Source organism: Microtus oregoni, unplaced genomic scaffold (assembly GCF_018167655.1).
Source record: "Microtus oregoni isolate MIOR12 unplaced genomic scaffold, Mior012 000000F_ref0000247, whole genome shotgun sequence".
NCBI lineage: Eukaryota > Metazoa > Chordata > Mammalia > Rodentia > Cricetidae > Microtus > Microtus oregoni.
This window is the reverse complement of record NW_024543059.1, coordinates 63,613,883-63,626,893: the sequence shown is the minus strand read 5'-3', so window position 1 is coordinate 63,626,893 and position 13,011 is coordinate 63,613,883.

Sequence of the window (13,011 nt, the reverse complement as noted above, 5' to 3'; positions counted from 1 at the left end):
GAGTTTCTAGCTGCAGGCTAATGAAGACCTGGGACACCAAAAACAGAGTAAGATTTGAGCTACTATGAAGGAAGTGGGGAAGAACAGAATGCAATAGAGATGTAGGTGTTGAGACTGCTTGGGTTGCAGGAAACTATGCTGAATCAGGCAGAGGTAGGGGCTATAGCAGTTGGACTGGTGTATGAAGCAGAAGAGTCCCACTGTCCTGGTTAGGTGACCATTTGGTCAAGGTAGGAGAGCAAGCTTCCATAGCTTTCCCGTAGGCTCAGCCAAGAGTGTGCTTCACAGCACATTGTGTGCCCCTATTGCCTTCAGCCTCCATCTGTTCCCTCAAGAGAGTAAACGGAGTTCATTTCCAGGACAGAAGCACTGTTTCTCACCAGGTCTTCATCAGCATCCGGCTGCAGTCATTCTCACCTTGTGTTTCAGTGTCACTTCTGTAGTCAAGGAAGGTATCTAGGAAATAAGTAGATGAAGACTGCATAATTTTGTGACCCATTAAGGCCACAATGTGCTACCCCTGCACACCCACCAGGGGAGAAAAGGCAGACAGTGACATTTCGTGTGATTATATGAGGGAAATACAAGTATGTCCCAATTTTAGAACAGCATGACCGTGTCTACTGGTGTTGTACACAATCATTCCAGTGGCCAGTGCTCCTGGACACACTCAAGAGAAACTTGTATACAGTGAAATATGATTCACATAAGAATTTATAACAACTTTAAAAAATTAGACAGGGTTTCACTGTGTAGCCCTGACTGGCTAGGAAATCCCCATGTAAACTAGTGACCTCAAATTACAGAGAACAAATTTACAGGTGCTTCTGTGTGCCACTATACCTGATCAACAAACCTTTTCTTAATTGTTGAAAACTAAACGTAAGCAGGTACAGTGAGCCACACCTGTTGCTCTAGTAGACCATGAGGCTGAGACAGGAATAAAGGGAGTCAAGGCCATCTCTGGCCACATACTCAGGCCCCAGAAAGAAAAAAAAAACATGAAAAGAAAAACTAGAAAGGGAGAAAGAAGAAAGAAAAGAGAGGAAAATAATACCAGTATATCTGGCAAACATTGAATGCTGAGTGGCCAAGTGAGCATAGTGAATTCCTATAAGTATTATTCATAGAAAGGATGAATGCTGACAGCTACTGAGAGCATATGATTTGTTCTCCAAAGTATGATGTTGAGATCTAATCTGTGGTCCCATTCTATAAAATTCCAAACCAAGATGACAGTCACCTTTGTTAGTCAGAGTAGAGATTATAGACCATGAAGAGACTGGGGCCCTGATATGTCCTGGTATGACATGAGCAATCCCACGATTGTGTGCTTGGAGTGGGATTATCACAGATATTGCAGCCTCCATTATGACCTGAACTAAAATTCCTAACAAAATCTTTCTTACCCTTATCTAAAGCTAGCATGCTTATATGCCATGGATTCTGTCCTTTTGAAGGACATTTAAGGATACATCCTATAAAGCCAGGCTCAATGAAAGCCCAACAGTACGTGAGGACCTCTATGTGCTTTACCTCTGTTTGTGACAGGAGCCGTTTCAGGCTTCTCATTTCTCACATCTCACAGGGCCTTGAAGGAAAAATCTTGAGACAGAAAACTTAAAGTTAGCCAAAGCATTACGTGCTGACCGTGGAGACTCAAGCTCTGGAAAGCACCACAGAGTGTCTTCCTGGCTTGCTGATTATCACTAACAGCAGGTGTTCCAGCCACTGACCTTGCAACTGCCCTGCTTAGCTTTCAAACTGCACCACTTAGTTGCCTAGCTACCGACCCCCTCCTTCCCTTCCCCCTTTCCTCAGTTCCCCCTGTCCAAGCTCCTTTCTGAGGAGTATTTAAGACATGAAACTTGCCTCAATAAACAGATGCCTTGATAAGGAATACTGCTTGGCGTTCGTTTTCTCTCTCCCCCCATGTCTTTCAGATAGTGCCTCTTCAAGACCCTGGAGTAACTTAGGACCGGCTGGGTGGGTCGCATTTGGTTTCATAATCATTATGAATAAAGTATTGATGTGCCTACTCATCAAGATAGAAATGTGACACAGGGACACCAAAGCTGTCGAGGGCACACTGTTTCATATACTTTCTGTACCAGCACCTTCCTCACTGTTTCATATACTTTCTGGACCAGCACCTTCCTCACTGTTTCATATACTTTCTGGACCAGCCCCTTCCTCACTGTTTCATATACTTTCTGGACCAGCACCTTCCTCACTGTTTCATATACTTTCTGGACCAGCACCTTCCTCTCTTGGTGACTGTTCCTCCCCACATCAGCACTTGGAGTCTCAGATGGCTTGGGTGAACTAGATGCCTCTCTTGCTCCTCATTTGGCATTCTGCTCTTTTATCTTATTTCTTCATGTGCTTGGTCTCACCCCTAGAAATGTACACAAAGCAAACAAGGCAGAAAGATGTCTATGGAGCACAAGTCTTCAGTCTATTCTAGGCAGGACTTTGTCCTCCAGGCTTCCCCTGGTCTCCCAATGTCTTTATTCAGTGAGGAATTTAACATCTGGCTTTCCCTTCCCTGAACACTACAGTCATCAGCCTTTGGTCTTCCTGATTCTGAGCTTCTCTCTGTTTGACACCCTTGCCTCACCAGGAGTTCAATATTAAGTCCTAGAACCATCCATGGCTGTGGACCTGTGAAGTTTTTCTGATTCTTAGAGAACAGCAGCCACCATCCTCATTCAATAATAACATTCCCGATTCGCACAGACCTCAGGTTCCCAGTCTCCTGGGCAGCAAAGTCTTCTGCTGCACTGATTCAGTGCACTAGATGTGCCCTCCCCCTCTCTTCTTCACACCCTAGCAGTCTCTACCCTCCCCAGTGCAGGACTCCCTCCTGCTGCCCTGGAGCAGGAACAGGCAGTCTGCAGGTCAGTGCTGTGAGCTACAAAATACAAGTCCCCTTCCTCTCAGACCTCCCAGAAGAGAATCCTACTCTGATCCTGAGATTGAACTCACATCAGAACCCTCATCCTACTATGTGTCTATCACTGAGTTTGAGGACTGCACTTTCCTCTGATAGACCACCACGCTGCTCTCTGTCTGTCCAAGTTGCATTAGCAACTTCTCATAAATCTTACCCCAAAATGAAGTTTGTCTCAGTACCCACCCAGAATTCCAAACTGAAACCTTTAAGAATGAAAGTAAAGAACTGTACCATATAATAATGTGAGATTTAAAATGTGTTAAACTAAGTGGAAAAATATTCAGGCTTCAATGTGAAAGTAACTAGCTAAAATTTATATTTTTAAACCAATGTTTGTTTGCTCACTATGTTAATTGTAAGTCCAATTCTGAACTGTCACAAAATGATTCTAATATTGGCTCACAGATTATAGTAGCCATGGGGTTCAAAGCAGAAATCTCTAAATACATATACCCTGAGATCTCTAAGACTTGTGTAGGAGCTAGTTGTGGTGGCACATACATCAAGTCACAAGACTTGAAATGCCGAGGTAGGGGTGTTGTTGTCAGTTTGAGGCTAGTTCAGGCTACATAGTAATTCTCAACTCACCAAGTCCAGCTGGCCTGGATCTGAAAAAGCATGGGATAAAACCGGACTCGCTGAACATAGTGGACAATGAGGACTACTGAGAACTCAAGAACAATGGCAATGGGTTTTTGATCCTACTGCACGTACTGGATTTGTGGGAGCCTAGGCAGTTTGGATGCTCACCTTACTAGACCTGGATGGAGGTGGGTGGTCCTTGGACTTCCCACAGGTCAGGGAACCCTGATTGCTCTTCGGGCTGATGAGGGAGGGGGACTTGATTGGGGGAGGGGGAGGGAAATGGGAGGCGGTGGCAGGGAGGAGGCAGAAATCTTTAATAAATAAATAAATTTAATAAAACTGAACTTGTAGGTGACTAGTAGTTATGCATACCTATCAACAGTATATATAATGTGGTACTGAATTTACTAAAAGAAAAGCAAACATTTATTATGAAATAACTATGAATAAGAAAACTGCAATACCATGCTTTAGAAGTCTGAATTCATTTCACATAACTGCCTTTAAATAAATTCTTTGTTAAGATTCAAATGTTCTCTGTTACCTAGCTCCTCTGTGGTTGTGGACTGTAGGATGGTTATCCTTTGTTTAGAGAGACATGCATGGATTCCCTAGGAAGGGGAAATAGATAATATCTCCTGAGTAAACTACAAGCATTGGGGAGGGGAGGGAGCATGGAAGGGGAGGCAGAGAAGAGAAGGAGAGTGGGGAGGAAAACATCAGGGAACTGAATGGCCAAGTTGGGGGAAAGACAGAGAGGGAGAGCAAGGAAAGAGACATTGTTATGCCTGAATTGTGAGACCACCTCAGAGCCAAATTCAGATGCAATTGCACAAGGTTTCTTTATTGTACAGTCTTGCAAGCAGGGGCTTTGTCTGATGCAGATGTAGAAGGTGGGGGAGAAAGGCACCAAGCTCACAGTGCAGGAGGTCTTTAAAGGGAAAAATCACAATCAAGGAGTTACATGCTTTGGTGTTACTGGACTGGGGAGGGGGATAGTTTGCTCTAAGAGGGGATTTTTGTAACTTTTCACAAAACCACACACACATGGAAAAAAAACCTTATTTGTCTATTTTCTGATTGGCTGTCCTCAAGTCTCTGGCAGCAAGGTAGTTTTGGGGTCTGTTGTGGCTTTTCTGTGAATTCACAGGTACATGGGATGTGGTGCTGGTGTGAGGTATCTGCTAGGTTAGACTCTCACAAGGATGGTCCTGGGTTTAAAATGGCTTTAGTCTTGTCTCTTTAATATTTTGACAGAGGGAATCTTTAAGGGATTAGCAAGAAACCTGGCTCTAGGGAAATTCCCAGGAATACATAATGATGGCCCCAGCTATGACTGCGACTGCAAGCAAGAGCGGATAAGGTACCTGAACTGTCCTTACCCTGATGTGGTATTCCCCTCTGAATGCTGTGAATACCATTGGTTAATTAAAAAAAAAAAGCTGCTTTGGGCCTGAACAAATAGAGCTAGCCATGGAAAACTAAATTGAATGCTGGGAGAAAAAAGGTGGAGTCAGTGAAATACCATGTAGCCACCACCAGAGACAGATATTGGAATCTTGCTGGTAGGCCATGAACTTGTGGTGATTCACAGATTAATAGAAATGAGCTAATTTTAGAGGTAAGAGTTAGCTAGAAATATGCATAAGCTAATAGACCAAACAGTGTTATAATTAATACAGCTTCTGAGTGATTATTTGAGTCTGTGCAGCCAGAAAACAAATGAGCCATCTCTGCCGAACAGGTTGGTGTGCTGAGGTGGGGCTGAATACATCCACGTAAAACCTGAGAAAACTTAAAAAGAAATTCTAGATTCAAAAGAACAGAGTTAAGCACAGCTTTTTGATAGAAGCATTTTCTTAAGTGGGCTTTGTTTGCAAGCAGATCTAAGTAAAGAGGGGATTTTTGTAACTTTTCACAAAACCACACACACATAAAAAAAAACCTTGTTTGTCTATTTTCTGATTGGCTGTCCTCAAGTCTCTGGCAGCAAGGTAGTTTTTGGGTTTGTTGTGGCTTTTCTGTGAATTCGCAGGTACATGGGATGTGGTGCTGGTGTGGGGTACCTGCCAGATTAGACTCTCACAAGGATGGGTCCTGGGTTTAAAATGGCATTAGTCTTGTCTCTTTAATATTTTGACAGAGAGAATCTTTAAGGGATTAGCAAGGAACTTGGCTCTAGGGAAATTCCCAGGAATACATAATGATGGTGCGATTCTTCTAAGAGAAGGTTCCTGACTCAGCAGTAGCAACAAAAACTGTGTTGCTCCTTTAAAAAAGCTTCCTGGTTTGTGTTAATTGCACAAACAACTCTGACTCTTTCAGAAGGTACAGCTACAGAGCATTTAAATGGGGTTTGTGGGAAGTGTGCTGCAAGTTACTTGGAGGCAGCAACTTTGTTTACCAGAGTTGAGGTTGTGAGCTCATTTCTCTCCCAGCGATCCCAGAGCTGGTGGTAATGGTATCTCCACCATATTGAAAGGCAGAGAGAGGTGGAGCCAGCATCCAGGGCAGCCGGAACCACAATGCTTATCATTTTAACGTGTTCTTGGTCAGGAAATGATTATAGATACACAATAAAGACAGATTCAGATTTTTTAAAAGCCCTCTAGATGGGTCACAGTGTTGGATAAATGTGAGTAGGTCTTGGGAGAGAGAAAAAAAGAGTATAGAGAGTTATAAAAAGAAGCAAACTGTTTTTTAAAACAATAAAACAAAGTTTTTAAAGAGACAGAATACAGTCAGTCATAGATTAAAAGGAGTAAAGAAAAATATGCCATGTAAAGATGGAATATACACAGAGAGTCTGGATTGTGTATAGTATGGTGTCTTTGAATTATTTGACGGTGAATGAGATAAGTACTGAGAAACATTTCATTGTATGGCTCCTAAGCTAAACATATATATATATATATATATATATATATATATATATATATATATAAAAGCTATTTTAGCTTCAAACTTTGGCTATAAAGATTTGTTGTTTTGGAAAAGAGATTTTTGCTTTTGTTTCCACAGAGGATGAGAACTTATTGATTACTTCCAGACAATGATAGTTTGATGGACCAAGACCCCCTCAGAGGTTGACTTAAACACCCCTAAAAATTAATTTGTACAACAAAAAACAGGAAGCAGTTTGGAAAGAACTATGCCCAAATTCCAAAATATTGTTTGTAAATGTTTGTTTACATTTAAAGGGGGAAATGCTATAGAGATGTATTGGTATGGATCTTGATACAAATTTAAGGTCAATTTTGTTATATGTATATTTCTGTTCTTGATTATGGCATTGTGCTTCTGCAGTTTATTTAAAAATTTAATGTATAATTAAGAAATATAGATTAATAGATAGTCATTTATAATAATCAAGCTTTGTAGTCATGTTAGTTAGGTTTCTAGATGTACAGAGACATACTTCAGATCAATAGGAATTCTTCAAACCTTTCAAAGACTAACAGAATAGGGCATTTAAATGTTTTAAGAACTTGAGACTTTTTATAACAATGAGACTTCTGCTCCTGGCGCACCAATCTATTTCAAGAGGATGATGGGCATTGAAGAGGCTCCTCATTGAGTTTGTTAGCCACTTTGGCAATACTGCTCTTGCCTAGACTGTTTGACAAAATGTGCAGGACACATAGAAAAATAACTACTGAAGTTTCTTAAAGAAAGCGAGACAGTCCTTAAGAGTTCCTGCTTTATGAAAGTGTCTGCCAGACATTCTGCAGGACACAGAAGAAAGTGACTGACAAATTGTCACTATAGGTGGAACTGTCCTTGAAATTCCTACTTCATGGAAAAGTCTACTGGACACTATGGGCTATGGGTTGAAGATTGTATGCCCCAATAAAAAGAACTAAACATGACTTTCCAGGCAGTGAGATGTCTCTGTTAATTCTAGAGTTTTGGAAGTTGCTTACAATGTACTTCCTGTTAACTTAGGTAATATTATATTCTTCTGGAGTCTTTGATGGAGCTGAATAATAGGTAGTTATAATTATAGTTTTCCATAGTTATGATAAAAGATAAAGTAGATATAAATATTGTAACTGTAATTCTTGCTTGATACCTGTTTTATTATATATAATTTTATGTGTTAATGCTAAAAATCTTCCTTTTTATTTAAACAGAAAAAGGAGGTAGTGTGGGACAATTATATTTTATCAATTATATTTTAAATAAATGTTGATCAGCCAGTAGCAGGCAGGAAATATAGGTGGGACAAGCAGAAAGGAAATAGAGGTGGGTCAATGAGAACAGAATTCTGGGAAGAGGAAAGTCCATTCCTCTGCAGTTGTGAGTCCACCACAGAAAAAGCAAGATGTGACTGCCTCGCTGAAAAAGGTACCGAACCATGTGGCTAGCATAGACAAGAATAATGGGCTAATTATAAGCTATAAGAGTTAATAAGAAGCCTGAGCTAATAGGCCAATCAGTTTATAATTAATGTAGACCTCTGTGTGATTTCTTTGGAACTTAATGACTGCAGGAACCAGGCAGGACAGAAACCCTGACAACAGGGAGGGGTGATGTGGGATTTCCCTCTTACTGCTGTAAATACCATTGGTTAATAAAGAAGCTGGTTTGGGATAGAATTTAGCCTGGACATTACATGCCAGAATCTGGGATGACTTAACCAGAATCTTAGCTGTATATCTGGTAATATCCATTGAGAACCCATCTAGCACAAAATACACTAAGATAGTCAAATAATATACATGGCAACTATGGGTATGAGTGATCTAAAAGAAATTAAGCAAGCAATAGTATTTTAAGGCCTGCATTCACCATTTGTAAGGGAAATCGTGAAAACGTGTGTTTGAAGCAATAATATCAACCCACATGACTGTTTCAATTAATCTCAGCAGTTCTAGAAAATGGACCCCAGATGCTATGGAATGCTATTGGAGGCAAAAATTTTAGAACAACAGGGAAAAACAAAAGGATTTGAGGCATCCCAAGACCAAATTGTTGGTGAGGGCCATTACTTCAGTCCTTAGGACCAGGTTTTTTATAATGAGCACACTTTATCCCTATGTAGCACAACAGCTTTAAATGCTCAGAACAAGATTCAGAAAACTTGAAAGAGAATTGAATCATATATCATGGTTAAATAGGGCCAGAGAGAACCCATTAGTGATTTTATTTTTTTACAAAGATTAACTAAGGCTGTACAAGTAGGAGTAATAAACCCAGAAGCTAGACATGTACTTCTTTAATCTCTGGCTTTTGAAATTGCCAACTTAGAATGCAAAAGGATACTTGGGGCCTTTAAAGGTTCAATCAGCACCAATAGATAAATGGATCCTGAATACAAAGAACATTGAGACATTTGACTGTAATACTGAGGCATGGGTAAGAGAAACAATTTCCAAAGGTATGAGGAAACATCAAAATGCCAAATGTTTTAATTGTGATAGAATAGGATATCTAAAAAGAGATTATAGACAAAGAATTTCTAGGAATAATGTCTCCTCTGAGAATGACAGAAATAGACAGTCTCAGCCTTCTGGGATATGGAGGAGGTGTGACAAAGGCTAACTTTTGACCAATGAACATAGATCAACAAAAGACAGAAAAGGCAACCCAATGGCATTGGGAAACTATTTGGGGGGATGCTCACAAATCATGAATAACAGGGTTCACCAGGAAAATTAAACAATCCAGTGCTTACCATAAAAAACATGCTATTTTGTATCTTGGAATAAACATGAAGGATGAGTTAACCCAATTAAAAAATGGGTTACTGATCTGAACAGAGAATTCTCAACTGAAGAAGTTCAAATGGTCAAAAGACACTTAAGGTCATGGTCAACCTCCTTAGCGATCAGGGAAATGCAAAACAAAACAACTTTGAGATACCATCTTACACCTGTCAGAATGGCTAAAATCAAAAACACCAATGAAAGCCTTTGCTGGAGAGGATGTGGAGTAAGGGGAAGACTCATCCATTGCTGGTGGGAATGTAAACTTGTGCAACCACTTTGGAAATCAGTGTGGTGGTATCTCAGGAAATTCGAGATCAACCTACCCCAGGATCCAGTAATACCACTCTGGAAATATACCCGAGAGATTCTGAATCATAATACAAAAGCATTTGTTCAACTATGTTCATAGCAGCATTATTTGTAATAGCCAGAACCTGGAAACAACCTAGATGCCCCTCAATGGAAGAATGGATAAAGAAAGTGATGAATATATACACATTAGAGTACTACTCAGTGGTAAAAAAACAATGACATCTTAAATTTTACATGCAAATGGATAGAAATAGAAAACACTATCCTGAGCGAGGTAACCCAGATGCAAAAAGATGAATATGGTATGTACTCACTCATTAGTGGATTCTAGCCATAAATAAAGGACATTGAGCCTATAATTCATGATCCTAGAGAAGCTAAATAGGAAGGTGAACCCAAAGAAAAACATGTAGTTATCCTCCTGGACATTGGAAGTAGACAAGATTGCCAGGCAAAAATTGAGAGCTTGGGGGTGGGGGTAGGATGGGGGTAAGGGGAGATGGGAGAGAGAAGTGAGAAGGGCAGGATGGGGAGAGCTTAGGGGAATGGGACAGTTGGGATGGAGGAAGGGCGGATATGGGAGCTGGGAAGTATATATCTTAATTAAGGGAGCCATTTTAGGGTTCGCAAGAGACTGGACTCTAGAGGGGTTCCCATGGGTCCAAGGAGATGTCCCCAGCTTGCTCCTTGAGCATCTGAGGAGAGGGCGCCTGAACTGGCCCTATAATATAGCCACTCTTGATGAATATCTTGCATATCACCATAGAACCTTCATCTGGCGTTGGATGGAGATAGAGACAGAGACCCACATTGGAGCACTGGACTGAGCTCCCAAGGTCCAAATGAGGAGCAGAAGGAGAGAGAACATGAGCAAGGAAGTCAGGGCCGCGAGGGAGGTGCGCCCATCCACTATGAAGGTGGAGCTAATCTAATGGTAACTCACCAAGGCCAGCTGGACTGGGACTGATGGAGCATGTGATCAAACTGGACTCTCTGAATGTGGCTGACAGGGCTGACTGAGAGGAATGGCACTGGGTTTTGATTCTACTGCATGTTCTGGCTTTGTGGGAACCTAGTCTGTTTGGATGCTCACCTTTCTAGACCTGGATGGAGGGGAGAGGACTTTGGACTTTCTACAGGGCAGGGAACCCTGACTGCTCTTTGGACTGGAGAGGGAGAGGTTGAGGGAATGGGGGGAGGGGGAGGGAAATAGGAGGAGGTGAGGAGGTGAAAATTTGTAATAATAATAATAATAATGAATTAATTGAAATGCGGTCTGTTAATAGGTATTTTATATGGTCATGTTTTCAAATAATGATTATGCATGATACAATATTGATACTGAATTTCAAGGACAGATTTAGAATATCTTTGACAAATAGATCAATAAATTTATTTTAAAAGCAGTTCAAAAAAAAAAAAGAATAAACTGTTGTTTCACATCTTCTTTTAGAAGACTGAAAGCATCCTGAAGGAGATTGAGCAGTAATCTGAAAATGTTTGCACATTCCTCTTAATGAATTACTCTCCCTGTGTTTCTAATTTGGTCTTGATGTAAAAATGAAAATAAAAGCCATAAGAAGGAAAAGTAGTGTAAGTTTAGAATTTCTGGGACAATTTCTCAACGTGAAACAAGCACAAAACCCTGAACAAAGGAAAACTTACAATCACTAACTAAAACTTTATCCTTCATGTAACACAATAAGCTACAGCTATATCCAATTTCTTAAAACCCTGCTATGTGTGTGCACACCTTCTTTACCAATTGGCTGTTGGAGAACATCTTGACTGCTTCCATAACTTGACTGCTGTGACTAGTACATCAATAAACCCAGGTGTGCAAAGGTTCTCTGTGATATGCTCCTTAGAATTCTTCAAGTGTATTGTTATGTAGAGTAAATGTAGGAATAGGAAATGAATGCAATGAAGAAAGGGAAAAAAAGAAAAAATTAGATGGAAATTCAAAATTTTTAAAAAAGAAAAGAAGAAAAATGTTAGGAAGAGGAAAAGAGCAAGAGATGAAAAGTGTGAGAACTTTGAAATGAAAGTATTTGTACACAGAACCAGATAACTGCAAGATGGAGTATTAAAACAAAGCCTTTTAAAAATTAAAGACAGAAATCTACAAGTAACATAGTAAGAAGAAGAGACACACTGTTAGCCAGGACAATAAACAAAATAAAGGGACAGAACACTATAGTAACTTCAAAACGTTTCTGAATACTCTTGACTTTTCTTTGATTTGGAGTGGTGTTGACACCTTAAAGATGGACACCTTAAGACAGCTCAGTATGCTGTCTTTATCTTAATAATGTGGGGGAGTGGTATGTGAGTCGGTTTGTGTATGGAGGTAGTTATATTTGTATGTATGTGTATAATTAGGAACAAAAGATCTTCCAGTCTAGTTTTGCTTAGTGAGCCTGTTATTTTAATAAATCACTAAATTTATTTGTGGCAAGAATATTATTTGTGAGAATGAGATAGTTTTATATATGCTTAGCTTTTGCATCTCACGAGTGTACATGAGGGAACTATGTTGATTATTATTTTTTTGTTCTCCAATATCAAGTCCTAGAAAATAAGTTTTGTTTACAGCATTCAGAATTGTATAAACATGGGCACTGTCTCAGAGTTATTACAGTCTTAGATGCGTAACCATGAGCAATAAAATCCACTGTGAGTTTAGTGATCGAAACAACTGAATTCAGAATAATATCAAGTTAGGTATTCTTATTCTTACTCTTCACAAAATGGCTCCCAAACATAGAATATAAGGTATTGCTTCAAATCTAACCACACCCACCCCCCACTATAAGCAGGTTCTTAGCACTCTTTCAACTAGAAAATTTTGAGAAACCTGATGGCATTTATCAGTCAGCAAACACTCTCCCCAAATTCTGCCAGTCACCCATGAGTGTTTTTAGTTTCACTTTTCTCTTTTATGTAAATGTCTTTGCTAAAGTACCTCTAGTTCAGCTGCCTTAGCAGAAAGTGTTTGCTAAAGCTCTGTACTGCCCAGGAAACTGTGCAAGAAGGAACAAATCAGCGGATCCAGATTCAGGACTGAGGAAGCCTAGGGCTCTTAACTTCCCCAACTGCTTTCTTCCCAAAGTAGAGGATTCCTGATCCAGGTGAGTCAGGGGACCAGGGCGGGAAGGCTTCCAGGACACTGCTGTTTACCTGTGAAACAACCTGTCCACAGGAGGATGCTGCACTCTGGATGTGGGTCAGCAGTGCACTTATAATCCAGGGTTTGTGGGGAGGAGGGAAGGTGTACCTGTAGTGCCCCCATTTCCACCTGCTCAACAGGCTCCAGCCAGTGGAGTCCACAGAGGATCACAGGGCTTCAGGGTTCATTGTCCTTCACCTGGATGCTTCTTAAATAATCTTTGATGCCTAAAGATTCTCATACATTGCATCTTCATTGTTGCCAGTTAGCACATCTCT